The sequence below is a fragment of the Pan paniscus genome, chromosome 17, assembly GCF_029289425.2.
Source record: "Pan paniscus chromosome 17, NHGRI_mPanPan1-v2.0_pri, whole genome shotgun sequence".
In the NCBI taxonomy this organism is placed as follows: Eukaryota; Metazoa; Chordata; class Mammalia; order Primates; family Hominidae; genus Pan; species Pan paniscus.
Window position 1 is genome coordinate 36,209,157 of NC_073266.2, and position 19,975 is coordinate 36,229,131.

At 37.9% G+C, this 19,975-nt stretch overlaps 1 long non-coding RNA gene across 1 annotated transcript in view; it reads left to right on the top strand.

Annotated features, from left to right (window-relative positions):
• LOC129394624 (uncharacterized) overlaps positions 1-19,975 on the top strand; it is a 193,695-nt gene that overhangs the window by 115,207 nt on the left and 58,513 nt on the right. The window contains exon 3 of the long non-coding RNA XR_010110150.1: positions 9,841-9,927. This is a non-coding gene — a long non-coding RNA (uncharacterized LOC129394624). The remainder of the gene's footprint in view (positions 1-9,840; positions 9,928-19,975) is intronic.

Genomic DNA, 19,975 nt, shown 5'->3' on the forward strand with positions numbered 1-19,975 from the left:
TGGTTGAGTAGTATTCCATCATATATATACCAGAGTTTCTTTATCCACTAGTAGATTGATGGGCATTTGGGTTGGTTCCACGTTTTTGCAGTTGTGAATTGTGCTGCTGTAAACATGTGTGTGCAAGTATCTTTCTGGTATAATGACTTCTTTTCCTCTGGGTAGATACCCAGTAGTGGGAAATGGTGGTTCTGCTTTTACTTCTTTAAGGAATCTCCACACTGTTTCCCATATTGGTTGTACTAGTTAACATTCCTACCAGCAGTGTAGAAGTGTTCCCTGCTCACCGCATCCATGCCAACATCTATTATTTTTTGGTTTGGTGTTGGCCATTTTTGTAGGCGTAAGGTGTATCACATATTTACATTTCCCTAATTACTAGTGACATTGAGCATTTTTCATATGTTTGTTGGCCATTTGTATATCTTCTTTTTGGAATTGTTTATTCATGTCCTTAGCCCACTTTTTGATAGGATTGTTTGTGTTTTTTTGCTAATATGTTTGAGTTCATTGTCAATTCTGGATATTAGTCCTTTGTCGGATGTATAGATTGTGAAGGTTTTCTCCCACTCTGTGGGTTGTCTGTTTACTCTGCTGACTGTTCCTTTTGTCGTGCAAAAGCTCCCAGCTATTTATGTTTGTTTTTATTGTGTTTGCTTTTGGGTCTTGGACATGAAATTCTTGCCTAAACTGATGTCTAGAAGGGGTTTTCAGAAGTTATCTTCTAGAATTTTTACAGTTACAGCTCTTAGATTTAGTCCTTAATCCATCTTGAGTTGATTTTTTTATAAGGTGAGAGGTGATCATTCCTGTTTCATTCTCCTACATGTGGCTAGCCAATTATCCCAGCCCCATTTGTTGAATGGGGTGTCCTTTCCCCACTTTATGTTTTCATTTGCTTTGTCGAGATCAGTTGGCTTTAAGCATTTGGGCTTATTTCTGGGTTCTTTATTCTGTTCCATTGGCCAATGTGCCTATTTTTATCCTAGTACCATGCTGTTTTGGTGACTATGGCATTATAGTATAGTTTGAAATCAGGTAATGTGATGCCTCCATATTTGTTCTTTTTGCTTAGTCTTGCTTTAGCTATGCAGGCTCTTTTTGGTTCCATATGAATTTTAGAATTGTTTTTCCTAGTTCTGTGAAGAATGATGGTGGCATTTTGTTGGGAATTGCATTGAATTTATAGATTGCTTTTGGCAGTATGGTCATTTTCACAATATTGATTCTACCCATCCATGAGCATGAGTTGTGTTTCCATTTGTTTGTGTCGTCTATGATTTTTTTCAGCGGTGTTTTATAGTTTTCCTTGTAGAGGTCTTTTACCTCCTTGATTAGGTGTATTCCTAAGTATTTTATTTTTTTGTTGCAGCTATTGTAAAAGGGGCTAAGTTCTCGATTTGATTCTCAACTTGATTGCTGTTGGTGTATAGGAGAGCTACTGATTTTTATACATTAATTTTGTATCCGGAAACTTTGCTGAATTCTTATATCAGTTCTAGAAACTTTCTGGAGGAGTCTTTAGGATTTTCTAGGTATACAATCGTATCATCAGCAAACAGTGACAGTTTGACTTCCTCTTTACTGATTTAGATGTCCTTGATTTCCTTCTCTTGTCTGATTGCTCTGGCTAGGACTTCCAGTGCTATGTTGGAAAGAAGTGGTGAGAGTGGTCATCCTTGTCTTGTTCCAGTTCTCATGGGGAAAGCTTTCAACTTTTCTCCATTCACTATTATGTTGGCTGTGGGTTTGTCATAGATGGCTTTTATTACCCTAAGGTGTATCCCTTGTATGCCAATTTTCCTGAGAGTTTTAATCATAAAGGGATGCTGGATTTTGTCAAATGCTTTTTTATGTCTATTGAGATAATCATGTGATTTTTGTTTTTAATTATGTTTTTGTGGTGTATCACATTTATTGACTTGCATATGTTAAATCATCGCTGCATCCTTGGTGTGAAACCCACTGTATCATTGTGGATTATCTTTCTGATATGTTGTTGTATTAGGTTAGCTAGTATTTTGTTAAGGATTTTTACATCTATGTTCATCAGGAATATTGTTCTGTAGTTTTCTCTTTTTGTTATGTCCTTTCCTGGTTTTGGTATTAGGGTGTTGCTGGCTTCATAGAATGATTTAGGGAAGATTCCCTCTTCCTCTATCTTGTGGAATAGTGTCAATAGGACTGGTACCAATTTTTCTGTGAATGTCTGGTTGAATTCAGCCATGAATATGTCTGGTCCTGTACTTTTTTTTATTGGTAATTTTTAAATTACCATTTCAATCTGGCTGCTTGTTATTGGTCTGTTCAGAGTATCTCATTTTTCCTGATTTAAGCTAGGAGCATTATATCTTTCCAGAAATTTATCCAAATCTCCTCTAGGTTTTTTAGTTTATGCACATGAACGTTTTCATAGTAGCCTTGAATGATCTCTTTTATTTCTGGGGTGTTAGTTATAACAGCTCCCATTTCATTTCTAATTGAGTTTATTTGGATTTTCTCTCTTTTCTTGGTTATTCTTGCTAATGATCTATCAATTTTATTTATCTTTTCAAAGAACCAGCTTTTTGTTTCCTTTATCTTTTGTATATTTTTATTTCAATTTCATTTAGTTCTGCTCTGATCTTGGTTAGTTCCTTTCTTCTGCTGGGTTTGGGTTTGTTATTTTCTTGTTTAGTCTCTAGTTTCTTGAGGTGTGACCTTAGATTGTCTGTGCTCTTTCAGACTTTTTGATGCAGACATTTAGGGCTATGAACTTTCCTCCTAGCACCACCTTTGCTGTATACCAGAGGTTTTGATAGGTTGTGTCACTATTGTCGTTCAGTTGAAAGAACTTTTTAATTTCCATCTTGATTTCATTGTTGACCCAATGATCATTCAGGAGCAGGTTATCTAATTTCCACGTATTTGCATGGTTTTGAAATTTCCTTTTGGAGTTGATTTCCAGTTTTATTGCACTGTGGTCTGAGAGAGTGCTTGATATAATTTCAGTTTTCTTAAGTTTACTGAGGCTTGTTTTGTGGCCTATCATATGGTCTATCTTGGAGAAAGTTCCATGCACTGATTAATAGAATGTATATTCTGCAGTTGTTGGGTAGAATGTTCTGTAAATATCTGTTAAGTCCATTTGTTCCAGGGCATAGTTTAAATCCATTGTTTCTTTGTTGACTTTCTGTCTTGATGACCTGTCTAGTGCTGTCAGTGGAGTATTAAACTCCCCCACAGTTATTGTGTTGTCTATGTCATTTCTTAGTTCTACTAGTAATTGTTTTATAAATTTTGGAACTCCAGTGTTAGGTGCATATATATTTAGTATTGTGATGTTTTCTTGTTGGACAAGGCCTTTTATCATTGTATAATGTCCCTCTTTGTCTTTTTAAACTGCTGTTGCTTTGAAGTTTGTTTTATCTGATACAAGAACAGCTACTCCTGCTCACTTTGGTGTCCATGACATGGAATGTCTTTTTCTACCTCTTTCCTTAAGTTTATGTGAGTTCTTATGGGTTAGGTGAGTCTCTGAAAGGCAGCATAGTTGGTTGGGGAATTCTTATCCATTTTGAGATTCTGTATCTTTTAAGTGGAGCATTTAGGCTGTTTACATTTAACGTTAGTACTGGGATGTGAGGTAGTGTTTTTTGCCTGTAAACCTTGTTTTTTTGTGTGTTTTTTAAATTTGTATTTTTGTTTTTTAGGTCCTGTGAGATTTATGCTTTAAAGAGGTCCTTTTTGATGTGTTTTCAGGATTTGTTTCAAGATTTAGAGCTCCTTTTAGCAGTTCTTGTAGTGCTGGCTTGGTAGTGGCAAATTGTCTCAGCATTTGTTTGTCTGAGAAAGACTGTATCTTTCCTTCATATATGATGCTTAGTTTCACTGGATACAAAATTCTTGGCTGATAATTGTTTCGTTTGAGGAGGCTTAAGATAAGGCCCAATCCCTTCTAGCTTGTAAGGTTTCTGCTGAGAAATCTCCTGTTAATCTGACACGTTTTCCTTTATAGGTTACCTGGTGCTTTTGTCTCACAGCTCTTAAGATTCTTCCCTTTGTCTTAACTTAGGATAACCTGACAATGTGCCTATGTGATGATCTTTTTGTGGTGAATTTCCCAGGTGGTCTTTGTGCTTCTTGTGTTTGGATGTCTTGGTCTCTAGCAAGGCTGGGGAAGTTTTCCTAGATTATTCCCATAAATATGTTTTCCAAACTTTTAGATTTCCCTTTTTCCTCAGGAACGCTGATTGTTCTTAGTTTTGTTGTTTAACGTAATCCCAGACTTCTTGGAGGCTTTGTTTATATTTTCTTATTTTTTTTCTTTGTCTCTGTTGGATTGGGTAAATTCAATAACCTTGTCTCTGAGCTCTGAAGTTCTTTCTTCTGCTTGTTCAGTTCTATTGCTGAGATTTTCCAGAGCATTTCGCATTTCTATAAGTGTGTCTATTGTTCGTTGAAGTTTTGATTTTTTTTTATTTATGATATCTATTTCACTGAAGATTTCTCCCCTCATTTCTTGTATCATTCTTTTGATTTCTTTAAATTGGGCTTCACCTTTTTCTTGTGCCTCCTTCATTAATTTAGTAACTGACCTTCTGAATTCTTTTTCAGGTAGATCAGGGATTTCTTCTTGGTTTGGATCCATTGCTGGTGGGCTAGGGTGATTTTTTTTTTTTGCGGGGTGTTAAAGAATCTTGTTTTGTCATATTACCAGAGTTGGTTTTCTGATTCCTTCTCATTTGGGTAGGCTCTGTCAGAGGAAAGGTCTAGGGCTCAAAGCTGTTGTTCAGATTCTTTTGTCCCACAGGGTGTTCCCCTGTTGTAGTACTCTCCTCCTTTTCCTATGGATGCAGCTTCCTGTGAGCTGAACTGCAATGATTGTTATCTCTCTTCTGGATCTAGCCAACCAGCAGGTCTACCAGGCTCTGGGCTGGTACTGGGGGTTGTCTGCACAGAGTCCTGTGTTGTGAACTGAATGTGGGTCTCTCAGCTGTGCATACCAGCACCTGTTCCAGTGGAGGTGGCAGGGGGCATGAAATGGACTCTGTGAGGTTCTTTAGTTTTGGTTGTTTAATGTTCTATTTTTGTGCTGGTTGGTCTCCTGCTGGGAGGTGGTGCTTTTCAGGTTTGTAATTCTAGTCTCTTTTTTCTCTGTTATCCCTAACTCATCCTCTTCCCCTCTTTTTTTTCATTTATCACCCCACTGCAAGACATGTCCCTAGGTCAGCCACTGCACTATATCCTGATTGAAATATTTAAAAAGTTTGTTCTCAGAGATGACCCATAATTTTCTACTGCAAGTTTTTACTTAGGTTGTTACATCCATTTGTTCTCTTAGGGCTCTAGAGTACTTTTCCCCATAGAGGGGATTCATGAGGAAATTTTATTAGATTTGATTTTATGAGAGAAAACAGTTCTGTTTGGTTTGTGAGGAAGCCACAGGTTGATTAACCACCACCCCCGCTTTTTTTTTTTCCCAAAATGCAGTAGCAAGAATAGAAAATGTAATAAAGCTGAAATCAGAGATATAACTTTATCTTTACTTTTTTTTCATCACTGCAATTTTCCTCCTGGAGTTTGCTTCATTGAAGTATAGTTTAATCTACTTTGTATAAGGACTGATTCAGGGCAGGATGGCTGACATATTCCACAACTCGGCAGAGCAGGAGCAAGTTACTGATGGAGTGAGACCATCCTGCTTCACTCTGTGGCATAGGCATGGTGACCAATGGGTTGTGCATCATGTTGACAATGAAGGCTGTGGGCACTGCTGAGGCAATTAGCTTCTTGGCTGACCATAAGCTGTTAGCAAAACTTTCATTTTTTCTATTTGTACATGGCAGAACACCTTAGTTATGTAAGAATCCCTGGGCTGCTGTGAAGAGTGCCTATGGCAGCAGAATAATGGTCTCCCGGAGGCGTACATATCCTACCTAATCCCTGCAACTTATGGATGCTACTTTCATGGCAAAAGAATTTTGTAGGTATTATTAAGTTAAGGTCTTGCTATGGGGAGATTATCCTGGATCATCCGAGTGAGTCAAGTAGGATTACAAAGGTCCTTTTATATGGTACAGGGAACACAAGGAGGCAGAAAGAACTGTGTCCCAATGTTGTGAGAAGAAAAAGACACAATGAACCACTGCTGGCTTTGAAGATGGAAGAGGGAGCTGCAACCCAAAGAATGCCTCTAGAAGCAGGAGAAGGCAAGAAACAGATTCTCGCCTAGAGCTTCCAGAAAGGAGCACAGTGCCAGCACTTTGATGTTAGCCATTTTTAAGGTGTAGATTTCTCTTCTACATGCCAGTGGCATGGTGAGAAGTAGGCTGTTTTCCTTTACTGACAATCTATAGATTTGTGGCCCAGAATTTCTGTGGTCTTGAAGTATTCAGTGCTGGGCAGAGAGATGTTCTCTGATTCCATGTCCCTGTTTTTGTCAAAGACTCTTTAGGTGGTGGGAGAAGAGTAGGGAATTGGACTGGGGATGTGGGGGTGCATAAGGAAGTCTGGATTTGGAACTATGAAGACGGAATGGGCACATTTGTTGGAAAGCTGGGTCCAAGATGTTTGTCTTTCATGTACACGAGTATGTGTCTATGATGGAGCTTTCTTCTAGGAAGTTTTTCTTAATGCCCAGGTTGGATTGAGTGCCCTTTTTGTGTACTGAGTGCATATTTCAACCAGCCATTTATGTTTCATGGGTCTGTACTTGCCTCTAGACTGTGAGCTTCTTGACGATAGAGGTTGTGTTCTTTTCCTCTCTGTGGGTGACCAGTACCCGGCCCAATGATGGCGTCCCTAAATGCTAGTTGAACTGAGCTGTTGAAGTGTCTGTGTGGCATCGGGAAAGCCTCTGGTTGTCTATACTGATTGTAGAAACTAGACAACTAACAATGGAATGAAATGCTCTGAGAAAGTGGCTCGGCAGTGTTTTCTCATTTGTGCTTAATTTTTATTTAGCAATTTAGAATAGTGAAATATTAGAAATAAGCTAAATGTTAAATATGCTATGGTGCACCAACTCAATAGAATTTGATGTAATGATTTTACCATTTCTATCATGTTTAGTATACACAAGTAACTAGAAAAGAAAAATACCATAATGCCAATTTATCTGAATGCTATGGCTACATAAAAATATAATAACATAAATCTTAGAACTACTTTTCCAAATTACCTAAATGTGTTATTACTATTTCATAACTAAGAAAAGATAGATTCTGAAAATCATTCTTGTGCAGCACAATTATGATCATAGATTTTAAGTGTTAAGTTTTCTGTTTTGTTTGATTACAACCTGAAACCATGTATTGTTTCTCAGTCCTTGCTGTTGTACGCATAGCATGGTATCTGCTCATAATTAAAAAGCATGAAAGTTACTGATTGATGGATTAATATTTATTTATTTTGGAAATATTGCAGGAGACTAGCTACTGACATCAATCTGAATTGATTTCAGCATCACTGTGATTTGTGCAGGGCACCTCCTTGTGATACAGTGGCATTGCACATTAAGTGCTTAGGCTCTGGAATTAAACAAACCTGGGCTTATATCCTATATTGTCACTTATAAGCTATGTGACCTTGGGAAACTTCACTTTTCTAAGCCTGTTTTTAAAAAATTAGTAAAATGGGGCTGGGTGCGGTGGCTGGCTCACTCCTGTAATCCCAGCACTTTGGGAGGCAAAGGCAGGCGGATCACCTGAGGTCAGGAGTTTGAGACCAGCCTGGCCAACATGGTGAAACCCCGTCTCTACTAAAAATAAAAAAATTGGCCCAGTGTGGTGGTGCACACCTGTAGTTCCAGCTACTCAGGAGACTGAGGCAGGAGAATCTCTTGAACACGGGAGGCGGAGGTTGCGGTGAGCCGAGACTGGGCCGCTGTACTCCATCCTGGGCGACAGAATGAGACATTGTCTCAAAAAAAAATTGTAAAATGGGGTTAATAATAGTACCAGCATTGTGGTTTTATTGGAAGGATTAAAGGAAATAATGCATTTGCTTGTAGCACAATGCATTGACTATAGCACAGAGAGAAAAATCCATGTCATCTACGATGATGGGTGAAGATGATTGCATAGACAATGCCCAGTTACCTAAAATATTTTGAGAAGCACATGGCGGGAAGTGCTGCATGCCTCCCAATACCCATGTCTCCCTTTTAGGAAAATGAACTCTGGTTTTTAGCTGACACCTTGCTGTTAAGCATCTCCCCAACTGCTTTGCAGAGAAGATAGTATAGTTTCATTAAATGAGGGGAGGTAGAAGAGTGCCATTTATTTTCTTACTGGTGCTGATTTGAAACACGTATGTGCTGGGCATGCCGGTGAGCCACTCATTTAATGAGGGGAGGTAGAAGCCCCCTGGGAGGCCGAGGCAGGCAGATTGCTTGAGGCAAGGAGCTCGAGATCAGCCTGGGCAACAAGGCGAAACCCCATCTCTACAAAAAATACAAAAATTAGCCAAGTGTGGTGGCTCACACCTGTAGTTCCAGCTACTCAGGGGGCTGAGGTGGGAGGATCTCTCCAGCTCGGGAGTTGGAGGTTGCAGTGAGCTGAGATTGTGCCACTGCACTCCAGCCTGGGGGACAGGTATTGCAACCTTAGAGAATGACATGAACATCTAGATTATTTAAGCATTTGTTAGTGTGTTTTTTCTTCTTTATGTGCATCTGAACTACATCACAGATGTTATTACTCTTTAAATAAAAAAGCGGGTTTTATTCCTCCAAGACTTTTATCAAAGGTCCAGAAACATCTTTGTTTTAGAGACAGAGATCAGCTACAAGGGAAGGTCTAAAATCAGGGTGTAATTAATAGTGAGCCAGCTGGAAACAATGTTTTCCAGGAAGGTAAATTCAACTCTAAGGATGCATTGGTGGAATCTCTCTGCAAGTAACCCTGAGGAAAGGAGAAGAAGGGAAGGGAAAATCACACAAGAAGCCTGGAAAGTGAGGAGGTAGTCTCAGATCAGATGCACTGTGGAGCCTATGTCTAGGTAAGGGCATAAGTGAGACCACGTGCATTCCTTTTCTTCCTACCATGGTGTGTTTGCCTTTGTTTCTCGGGCTTAAGCAAGACTAGTGTGTATGTATTATTAGACTTTGATAAAATAGGTTGGCTTCTGTTTATTTTTCTTGCTGTTTATAGACTTGTGGCAGCAGCAGCTTATGGTATTGATAAAGGACATATTTCTGTTTTTTCAAGTGTCTTTAAGGGATCAGGGCGGATGAGCTGTAGGCAACGTAATGCAGGCAGTGATGCTAAACAAGAATGGGCTGCCAACTCTAGTCTGGTTATTATGGAAATCAATTCCATTGAAAGATCAGAAAAGCTTTAAAATTGAGAGACAATTGTAGGATCACTGTTATAAAATACTGAGTTTGATTTGGTGGGAAATGGCATGCAGGGAATGAGGGATGGGAAAAGCAGACCAGCTCTCATTTCTCTTCTTTTTTGCTCTGTGTGTGTGTGTGTGTGTGTGCGTGTGTGTGTGTGTGTGTTTTAAATAATTAGGTCCAGAAGTTAAACAGTTAAACAAAACAAGAGAGAAAACGAATTGCAATAGTGGGTTTTCTGCCCTTCCTTCACCATAGGCAATTCTGTCTACCACAGCTGCAATGGCTGAATCATAGTTTGGGTTTTCTTTGTAGCTATTTTGTAGATGAATAATCAGGGTAATTTCCAGCATCCAGGAAACAATATATACAGTAAAAACAGGCCAATGTGTTTTTAAATTTTTCCCTCCAGCCCTCCTATCTCTGCCTTGGAAAAAAATCCTATTCATGTAGAAACGATGTCTTTTCCTGTTATAATAGCATAGACTTTAGGTCCCTCTATCTGTGCTTTCTTTCAGAAGTGACTCTCCAGGGGAGCTAAAATCCATGTATTTGGGCACACACTTGAACAATATTGCTAGAGAAATTTAAGCAAGAACACAAAGGTATGTGATTTTACAAGCTCTCAATGACTGTATGACTATATAGCTGATTCAAGTTTTTTTTTTTGAAAACCCAAGAGCCTGTTCCTTTTTCTTTTAAGTGTCCTTATGTTTTGAGTTTCCCCAAGAAAATGCCTTTTGTGGTTCCAAGTTTCTCATTTTTAACTCATTCTACTAAGTATTTATATAGTTCCAGGATATGCTGTCAGCATGAACATATCTTAGAATCCCTGATCCCCTCCCCTTTCTTACAAATGGAAGTTTTATTTGGGGATTTTTAGAAAAAACTTTTTCATGCAGATATTGCACATCTGGTTCTTTTGATGCTTTGAAGAACTGTTCCTTGGGAAATGGACTCAGGATGCATCATTTCTGGGGGTGTGGGGAAGTTCCATTTGGAACCATGAGTTAATGAACAAGGGGACCAACCAGCTTTGAGGGAAGTAGTCCTAGTTGGTCTTTTGTGTGAGGATTGGTATAGTGCTTTTATCATCTGTGCCTTACAAAGTTTACAACAATCAATATTTTAAAACATCTTTACAGAAAATGAAACTGTGAACTCCTCATACTGCATCTGAGAGCTGATTTGGCATTTTATAAATAGGCATATGATGTCTAAATTACTTGTAATATAAACTAAGAGCATCCTCAGCATTGATGATGGTTGCATATGATCCAGAATTATAATGATGAATAATGCATTGGGTTTCATTGTTCTCTGTGATTGCCCACTTTGTTATGCAGGGACGGATTTCCACGACAGTGTCCCAGATTTGAATTGTACAGTTTTTTTTTTTTTTTTTTGTAGCAGCTTCCCCAGAATTATGTAAGCTCATTGGAAATATTCACAGAAATCCTTGCTCTCTGTGCTTCATGGAGATGCAATCTCAGAACTTTCTCCAAGGACTGGCTCATCAAGTATAATTTAACATGTCTTATGATCTGGATCGCCTGTTTTGCATGGATAGAGCTTGTCAAAACACAAATCCTTGCATCCTTGATACATTTGAACAAATAATAATATTTTAGTCATTATTTGGAGAAGAACAATATTGAGTTTTTATACAAATAAGATAAAGCCTGTAAAAGGGCTGGGTGAACTATATATGTCACTCAAACACGAGGCGTATAGTGTTTTAGATTTGCATGTCCCCCAAGAAGGCTGCGTCTCCCCCAGTCTCAATTAGGTTCAAGGGCAAAGATTTGTTTCAAGGACCCTGTAAGAAGAAACTTGATTTGGGAGCCACAGGGTAGGTTAGGGGGTGAGCAACAGGAAGGGTGGCTTAAAGCACAGTGTTTTATATTTCTCCTTTACTGTGACTGAATAGGCTCTAACATCTGGACCAGGGCTAGCCTAGAGTTAGAGTAAGATAGCTCCCGCCCTGGAGGCTGAAGAAACACCAGGCGGGAAAGCAGGTTGGTGGTGGGGTGATGGTAGCGGTGGTGAATAAATGGCCTTTCCTCCACCCCCACCCAAAGTCTGGACTAATTGGGAAATAGATGGAGGGATCAGGTAGATGTAAATCAAAGCATCAGCTTTATTACTGAAAACATCTGGGTTGAAGAAACTGGCTTATATTTGCAGACAAAGGAGATTGTTTATGCTCCCTCACATTAAATTTGAGATGGATTGGATACAGAAAGTGAAGGGAAAAGATGAAGCAGGGATAATTCCTAGATTTTTGAGTTGGGCACTCAGATAGACGACAGAGCAGGGGCATCACCGTCTTGGACAAACACCACCATTTTAAGTTCCCCTTGATTAAAAACTGCCTAAATCCAGTCCCAGAAAGCATCAGCATAATGGCTAATGTCAGCATGACCTTAAACCACAAGTGACACTCCAGCTAGAAATATTCTAACCCTGAGATGAGCCCCCTCTGACCGGAAACATGCCAGCCCTGAGATAACCTCCCCTCCGACCAGAGGCATTCCAACCTGGCAATAAAACTCTCCTCCACACAGAAACATTCTGAGCCTGCGATAAGCTCTCCCTCCCCAGACCCTTACATACCCTTAGTCTATAAGAGAAAATGCTCCTGACTGAAATCGGCCAGAAGCCCCTTTCAGGTTTATTCTCCAAAGTAAACCTGTCTTTGTCTGTTAAGCCGCTTTTTGTGTCTGTCTTCTCTCTTCAACTCTTACAATAGATACTGGTGGTATATTAAGATGGGAAGGAGTGGGTTTTGAAGGGTTTGGAGGAATCAAAAATTGTTTTGGCTATGGTACATTTTGAGATTCTCATAAGACCTTTATGTGGAAATGTCAAGCAGAAAGTTAGTCTTTGATCTGGCAGTGCATGCTAGTTCTTTATGGTGTAGGGAATTTACAGGATTCAAAGAGTAACTGAATTGCAGAACTTGAAAAACGCATTAAAAGGCATAGAGTTCATTTTAACTAGATTCAGATTGGTGCAGGCATCATTGAGCACAGCCAGTATTGTTAAGATTATAAACTGGATTGTCTGATCTCTAGACCCTGTTGTAGGGTTTGCTATTTTTTTTAGTAATGAATTTTTGGTAGACACATTTTTTTCCCCCACCTACCAAATTATCTCCTTATAAGCCATTCCAGTCATTACTGGAAGGCACAGCAAGCAAGCAGTGATTTTGGTATAAGAGATAGTGTAATAAGATAGCAGGAAGGAGCAGATCTTTTACATTCCTATTTCTGAGGTAGTTTCTTTCATCTTGAAAGGACTATTCTTGCAATTGGAAATAAGGAAAAAGAAAATGAGAATATATAACATTTCCATTATTTTTTAAGCTACATGTTTATTGTTATCATATGTTGAGTCTGCCTTATGAAATTTTTGTATTGGAATTATTCCTTTCTGTACAATTAATTAGCCCAGTATTTTCTTGATATTTGCTGTTTGCAGAATATTAGACTGAATGTCTGATAGACATGTTCTGAAATGCTCTAAAGACAAGCTTCTAAAGTTAGAGCATTCTGACTTTAGTCAGTTGCCTAAGTAAAATTTGAAGACTAAGGAGAGAGAATGAGTATGAATCAGCTATGAATTGAGGTGTCTTTGATGGACCCAGCTACAGCTGGGAAGATGTTTGCCCCAAGTTGGCCTGGATATTCCCTAAACCCCTTCCCCATCTGGTGCAGCCTGTTTTATAGACAAAAGTCAGGACAGGATAGATGAACAGCAAAAAGGAGAGAATATTTCTTCTGCAGTAAAGGGAAAATTCTGAGACATTTTAGTGGCAGAATGATGACTGAATTAGAGATGAGCAATTTGAATGCTTTCCCTCATAAATCTCACTCAGAAGGGAAATACAAGACAGTTTCACTTAGGGACAAGACTACAGCAATCCTAAGAGACAGGACATATTGATACCAAAATGACAAATGCAATTTTAGCTACAAGAATGCTCTGTCATCTGCCAGCTGAGCCAATGACTTGGCTAAAATCTGGGAAAGAGTAAAGAATTGAAATGAAAGCACTAGCAGAAAAAAAAAAGGTTTGCCAAACGAAATCTGAAGTCAGCTCAAGCAGTAAAGTCTTGGACTAGTGGTTTCTCCCTTAATAGCGCCTAACTTTGGTGTTGCATCTTGCATTTTATACTGACTTGTTGTCAAATAGTTATTTTCAGGGTAGAATAAGAAATTAGAAAATGGATGGAAAAATATAGAAACCTGTTATAAAGTTATATTGCTTGCTTCTGCCCAGGAATAATGCATGACATTTAATCTGTATACTAGTTCAGCGTCACTGTGGGTCATTTATATCTGTCTTTATCAACAATACCTGTCTTAGGTTGAAAACTGCATGTTAGAGATTTTGCCTACTGCCAAATTGCAAAGCAGACACATGGTCCTTTTGATATTTTTCTTTTTATGCCATTTCTTTTTTACTGCCTTTTGGGTATCAAGTGCCTCATTCATTCATTTATTCACCCACTCATAGAATTTTAATGGATTATGTGCAATGTGCAAGGCACTGTGTTGATGGTTAGGGGAGGTGATTGAGTGAGGTAAATGTGTGATCGAGGCATACAGCAATGCAGGAAAAGCATGAAAGAAGACACTAACTTGCTTGTGATTCTCCTAAAACTGGTTTTTATTTGTACTTTGGTGTAATTCCATTCACTTATCCCAGGAATTGACATGAAAGCAGCCTCACAAAATGGGATACAATGTAAATTGTTGGTGATGCTGCTAATTGACTTTCTCATTGTATTTTTCATGAGAATCCCCAGAAGGTGGTTCCATCTGCTCTTAATACCAAGACAGTTCTTCTGTGTACTTGGTAAGATTTTATCTTATGGATAATGTAATACTGTAACTGACAATGCTTCCTTTTCTATTCAGCAAGCCAAGCACAGTGTATAAGTCATTTTTATATCTGTCTGTCTACCCAGCATCTATCTATCCCATCATCAATCTCTATCTATCTCAGTCTTGTTTTGCTCAATACCTTCACATTTGTATGTCTTTTATTTTCATTTAAAGCATGGCAGATACATAGAAGAGTACAAAATTATAGGGATGAAGCTCAAAGAATTTTCACAAAGTGGTTTTCATACCTGTGTAACCACTTCCAGATCAGGAAATAGAACATTACCATATACAGAAGTTTCCCTTTTTCTACTATGGTCATGATCCAGCCCCTCCCCAAAGTGAGCCACTGTCTTGACTAGTATTGCCTTTCTGATGAATGTGGATTGGTATCTAATTGTGATTGGAATTTGTATTTGCTTGGTGACAAATGATGTTTAGCATTATATATTGTCCTGTGTATGTATTGAAAATAGCTTCTCATCACGCTGTGGCTTGCCTTTTCACCCTTTTAACGATGGCTTTTGATGACCAGGAACTTACAGATTTTACTTGGTCTTTTCAAGAAATCAAATTTTTGTTTTGATATTGTTTTCTGCTTTTGGTTGGCTTCCTATTTTATTCTTTTCTGCTCTTACGTTGTTTATTTTCTTCCTCCTGTTTTCTCTGGATAATTTGCTGCTATTTAAAAAAATTTCTTGAGATGGATATTAGAGCACTAGTTCTTCAGTCTTTTTTCTTATATCTTTAAGATTTACAAATTTACTTTTAAGTAAGTTTTAGCAGAATTGTACAAATTTTGGTAGTATTTTTGCTATCATTAATTTTAAAAATTTTTTGAATTTTTAATGACATTTCTTTGACATATGGGTTTTCCAGAAGTGCCTAATTTCCAAATATTTAAACATTTTCTGGTTAACTTTTCTGGTTGATTTTTAGTTTACATTTATTGGCATCAGAGAAAATATCTTTTATGATTTCAAATTTCTGAAATTTGTTGAGGTTACTTTAAGAATACTATATGGTCAATTTTGACAAAATAGTCTTTATGCACTTGAAAAGACTATATTCTACAGTTATTAGAAACAATATTTTGCATATCTCAGGTTAATTTTTAAATCATATTACTAAGTCCTCTATATCCTTACTAACTTTGTCTTTTTTCTATTAGATATTGATAGTTTTGTGTTAAAATGTCCTACAGTGATTGTAAATTTGTCTCTTCGTCCTTTTACTTCTATCAGTTTTGGTTTAATAATTTTGAGGATACATTAGGTGTACATAACTTATAATTTTACCAATGGATTGAAACTCTTGTGTTTAAGAAATGATACTCTTAAAAATTTTTTTTTGATTGGAAAAAAACAACTAATCTAGTTAAGCTGTTGTATAGAGTTTATATGAATGGAAGGTAGGGAAAAAGTTTGGAAGAATAAAAAAGCTTTTGAATATTTTAGTGAGAGGAGTCATAGGAGCAGAGATGAGATGTAAGAATCTTAATGTGGCTGGTTGTATCATGTGGAATGGATTTCATAGAAGAGAAATGGAAGCAGACCAATGGAGCCTATTGTAGTTCAAGGCAGTACTTCCCAACAGTGATTAATAAATCAATAGGGGAAATCATTCTAAAGTGGGTACTGGAGACTATTTACACATATCAATTAAGAAACTCATTATTTGAATTTTTTTTATTTTCTGTGGTCAGATTGAAAGGCTTCTAGTTTCTATCAATTGAACACATGAGGGAATTAGTGGAGATCAGATGAACATGTTAATATCTCAGTTACTCTGAAGATTTAGCATTCAGTTTTGTTCTTAATCATGTGTTGTTTAATTCATACCCCAAAATGACCAGTGGTTAAAGTCAGGAAATAAAAAATGTTGACATTGAAATATAACAGTTCAATGAAAGACATACAATTATGATATGCAAATTTATCACCAGATGATTTTTCGCACACCTGTAATTTAGCAGGTATCTGATCAAAGTTCCTACCTAGAATATAAAAATCTTACCAACATTTCAATAAGCAATGTTAAAAGAGAAACTATAATGATGATTTTATTTCAGTTATCATGTCATTGTCATTGACTGGGAATAATGATCTTTCACTGCCTTAACATCTTATTTGTGGAGAGTCCTTACAAACAGGATGCTGAAACTTTGTCTTCTCTCACCTCGCTATATAGAAACGGCTACACTGGGCCATTCTGCCTACTCTGCCCTACTCTGTCTATCGAGTAGCCAAAAAAAAAAAAAAAAAAGAAAGAAAAAAAAAGAGAGAAACAAAATATAAAAATTAAAATGAACTAGTTGATTATTTTAAATGCAAGATTTACAAATGTGATATCAGGAAGTATTTAAAAACATATCATTGACATTGTACCACATGGTAAATTTCAATGCACATTTTAATATAGAATTCATTCTCAAACAAAATATAGCGTATGAAGGATTGACTCTAAACTGAATCAAAGACCCTGTTGCCAGTTTTCTTTGCGAACTCAGCTCAGTGGAACAAGAACAAAGGTCTGGTAATTATGCTGTACATAAATGCTCCTGGGCCAGGATTTGTTGACCTGGGGAGAGCTGAATTATGTTGGCCTATGCTTTATTCTCTAGGGCTTGGAATGCATTCTATTGCTAATATAGAGGAAAATGAGATGTCCATGACCTTGATCAATGGCCCCTGGCACATATCTAGTTAGCCTACAGGAATAATTGTTTTTTTTTTTTTTTTAAATCTCATTTTCCCTAGAGGGGTTAACCTTTCAAAAAGTCTCCTGTGATTCCCATTTACTCAAATGTTATCACCTACAACCAACTTCTCCTTAGTAAGAATTCTGGCTTAAGGTATAGTGCTGATCTCTCTGCTATGTCTGGAAATATCTTCATTTTGCCTTTAGTTTTCAGGGTATGTAATTATAGGTTGTCAGTTATATTCTTTTGGTACCTTAAATATATTCTTTCATTGTGTACTTACTTCCATCATTTCTCTTCAGTAGTCAGATGTCAGTTACATTTTTGCTCTCTTTCTGAGAAATAGGGTCTCACTATCTTGTCCAGGCTAAAGTGCAGTGCCTATTCACAGGTACAATCATTGTGCACTACAGCCTTGAACTCCTGGTCTCATGCAATTCTCTTGCCTCAATCTCTTAAGTATCTGGACCTCTAGGTGTGTGCCATTGTGCTCAACTGCTCTTTTAAAATTAATGTGTACTTATTGTTCTGACTGCATATCAGATTATTTTGTCCTTAGATTTTAGTAGTTTTACTCTCAAACTTGGAGTGTTTATCTTATTATTCTATTTGTAGATTATCACACTTCCTGAATAATTAACTTGATGCATTTCATCATTCTGGGAAAATCTGAGTCTGTTATCTCCTTACATATTGCCTCAGTCACATTATTTTATCACAGTTCCCCTCTTGGAAGCCTTTTACATATATGCTAGAATTTCTCACAGTGTCCTTTATAGTTATTATTGTATATTTTGTCAGGTTTTCTTTTTCTTTGCTTCAATAAAGACATTTTACACTGACCTGCCTCCAGTTTATTAGTGCTGCATTCCACTGTCAAATCTGCTGTATAGTCTTCTATTTGTCTAAAAGTTAGTTTTTCATTTATAGAATTTCAATGGAATATTTTCATATATTCTTCATCATACATTTCTTTGAAAATATATTATTTTTAATTTTTACTTTAATTAAAAACACTTTATTGAGGTATGATCGATATACAAAAAGCTGTACATATTTCTTGTATACAACGTGATGAGTTTGGAGAATTTTACTCTCTCTTCCACATCTTATATTGTTGATGTCAGAATTTACTTCTTTTTATATTGTCTATTTATGAAAACATTTCTGTGGTTATACTTATTCTCAATACTCTTGTCTTTTAGCTTTTATATTAGTGTTAAAGTGATATATGTACTATGTTAAAAATTACATTATTCTGCATTTTTCTATAAATTTACCTTTACCAGTGATATTTATACTTTCATATGCTTTTATGTTTCTTTTTAGCACCCTTTCATTTCAACTTAAAGAATTCTGGCCAAGCACAGTGGCTCATGCCTGTAATCCAAGCACTTTGGGAGGCTGAGGCAGGTGAATCACCTGAGGTCGGGAGCTTGAGACCAGCCTGACCAACTCTACTAAAAATACAAAATTAGCCAGGCATGGTGGCACATGCCTGTAACCCCAGCTACTAGGGAGGCTGAGGCAGGAGAATTGCTTGAACTTGGGAGGCGGAGGCTGTGGTGAGCCGAGATCACACCATTCCACTCCAGCCTGGGCAACAAGAGTGAAACTGTGTGGGTGGCAAGCCACCCAGCTGCTGAGGCAAGAGACCGAGGACACGAGCTGTTCTAGTATAATAAAATATAAGACAAGAATAGTTATACCAGATATAGATCTTAGATATGATTATATATGAATATCATTAATCATTAGTTGGTAGCAATTACTCTTTATTCCAATATTATAATAATCCTCGCTCTACAATCATAACCTAGGAAAAACCAGGCCATACAGAGATAGGAGCTGAGGGGACATAGTAAGAAGTGACCAGAAGACAAGAGTGTGAGCCCTCTGTAATGTCCGGACAGGGCCACCAGAGGGCTCCTTGGTCTAGCGGTAACGCCAGCGTCTGGGAGGACACCCGTTGCCAAGCGGACCGTGGTCTAGCGGTAGCATCAGTGCCAAGGAAAAACACCCGCTACTTAGCGGACTGGGAAAGGGAGTCTCCCTTTCCCCAGGGGAGTTCAGAGAAGACTCTACTCCTCCACCTCTTGTGGAGGGCCTGACATCAGCCAGGCCCGCCCACAGTTATCGGGAGGCCCAACCGTCTCCCTGTGATGCTGTGCTTAAGTGGTCACGCTCCTAGTCAGCCTTCATGTTCCATCCTGTACACCTGGTTTTGCCTTTTAGATAACAGTAGCAAAATTAGTGAAAGTACTAAAAGTCTCTGATATGCAGAAATAATGGCATAAGCTGTCTCTCTCTCTCTCCTCTCTCTGCCTTGGCTGCCAGGCAGGGAAGGGCCCCTTGTCCAGTAGACACGTGACCCACGTGACCTTACCTATCATTGGAGATGACTCACACTCTTTACCCTGCCCCTTTTGCTCTGTATCCAGTAAATAACAGCGCAGCCAGACATTTGGGGCCACTACCGGTCTCCGCAACTTGGTGGTAGTGGTCCCCCAAGCCCAGCTGCCTTTTCTTTTATCTCTTTGTCTTGTGTCTCTATTTCTACACTCTCTCGTCTCTGCACACGGGGAGAGACCCACCGACTCTGTGGGGCTGGTCCCTACAAAACTCTGTCTCAGAAAAAAAAAAAATAGAATTCCCTTTAGCACTTCTTGTTTGGCAGATCTAGTTGTGATAACTCCCTGTTTTTGTTTTTATGGGAAAGCTTTTATCACACCTTCATTTTTTAAAAAAATTATATAATATATGGTTTATTTGTAAAAGTCACATAATTGCACATCATGAAATTATTTTCCTGGGATTCTGTTTCAAAAGTCCACTTTTAAGAAAAGATGAACACATTTTATTATTGTTGCTGAATTTCCAAACAAAAAAGCTTGGAACTTGCCATTTATTACTAAGAAAGTAGAAGTTATTATTTTTTTTCATTTCAGTCAGTTTTTGGGGAACAGGTGGTGTTCAGTTACATGAACAAGTTATTTAGTGGTGATTTGTGAGATTTGGATGCACTCATCATCCGAGCAGTGTACATGGTACCCAGTGTGT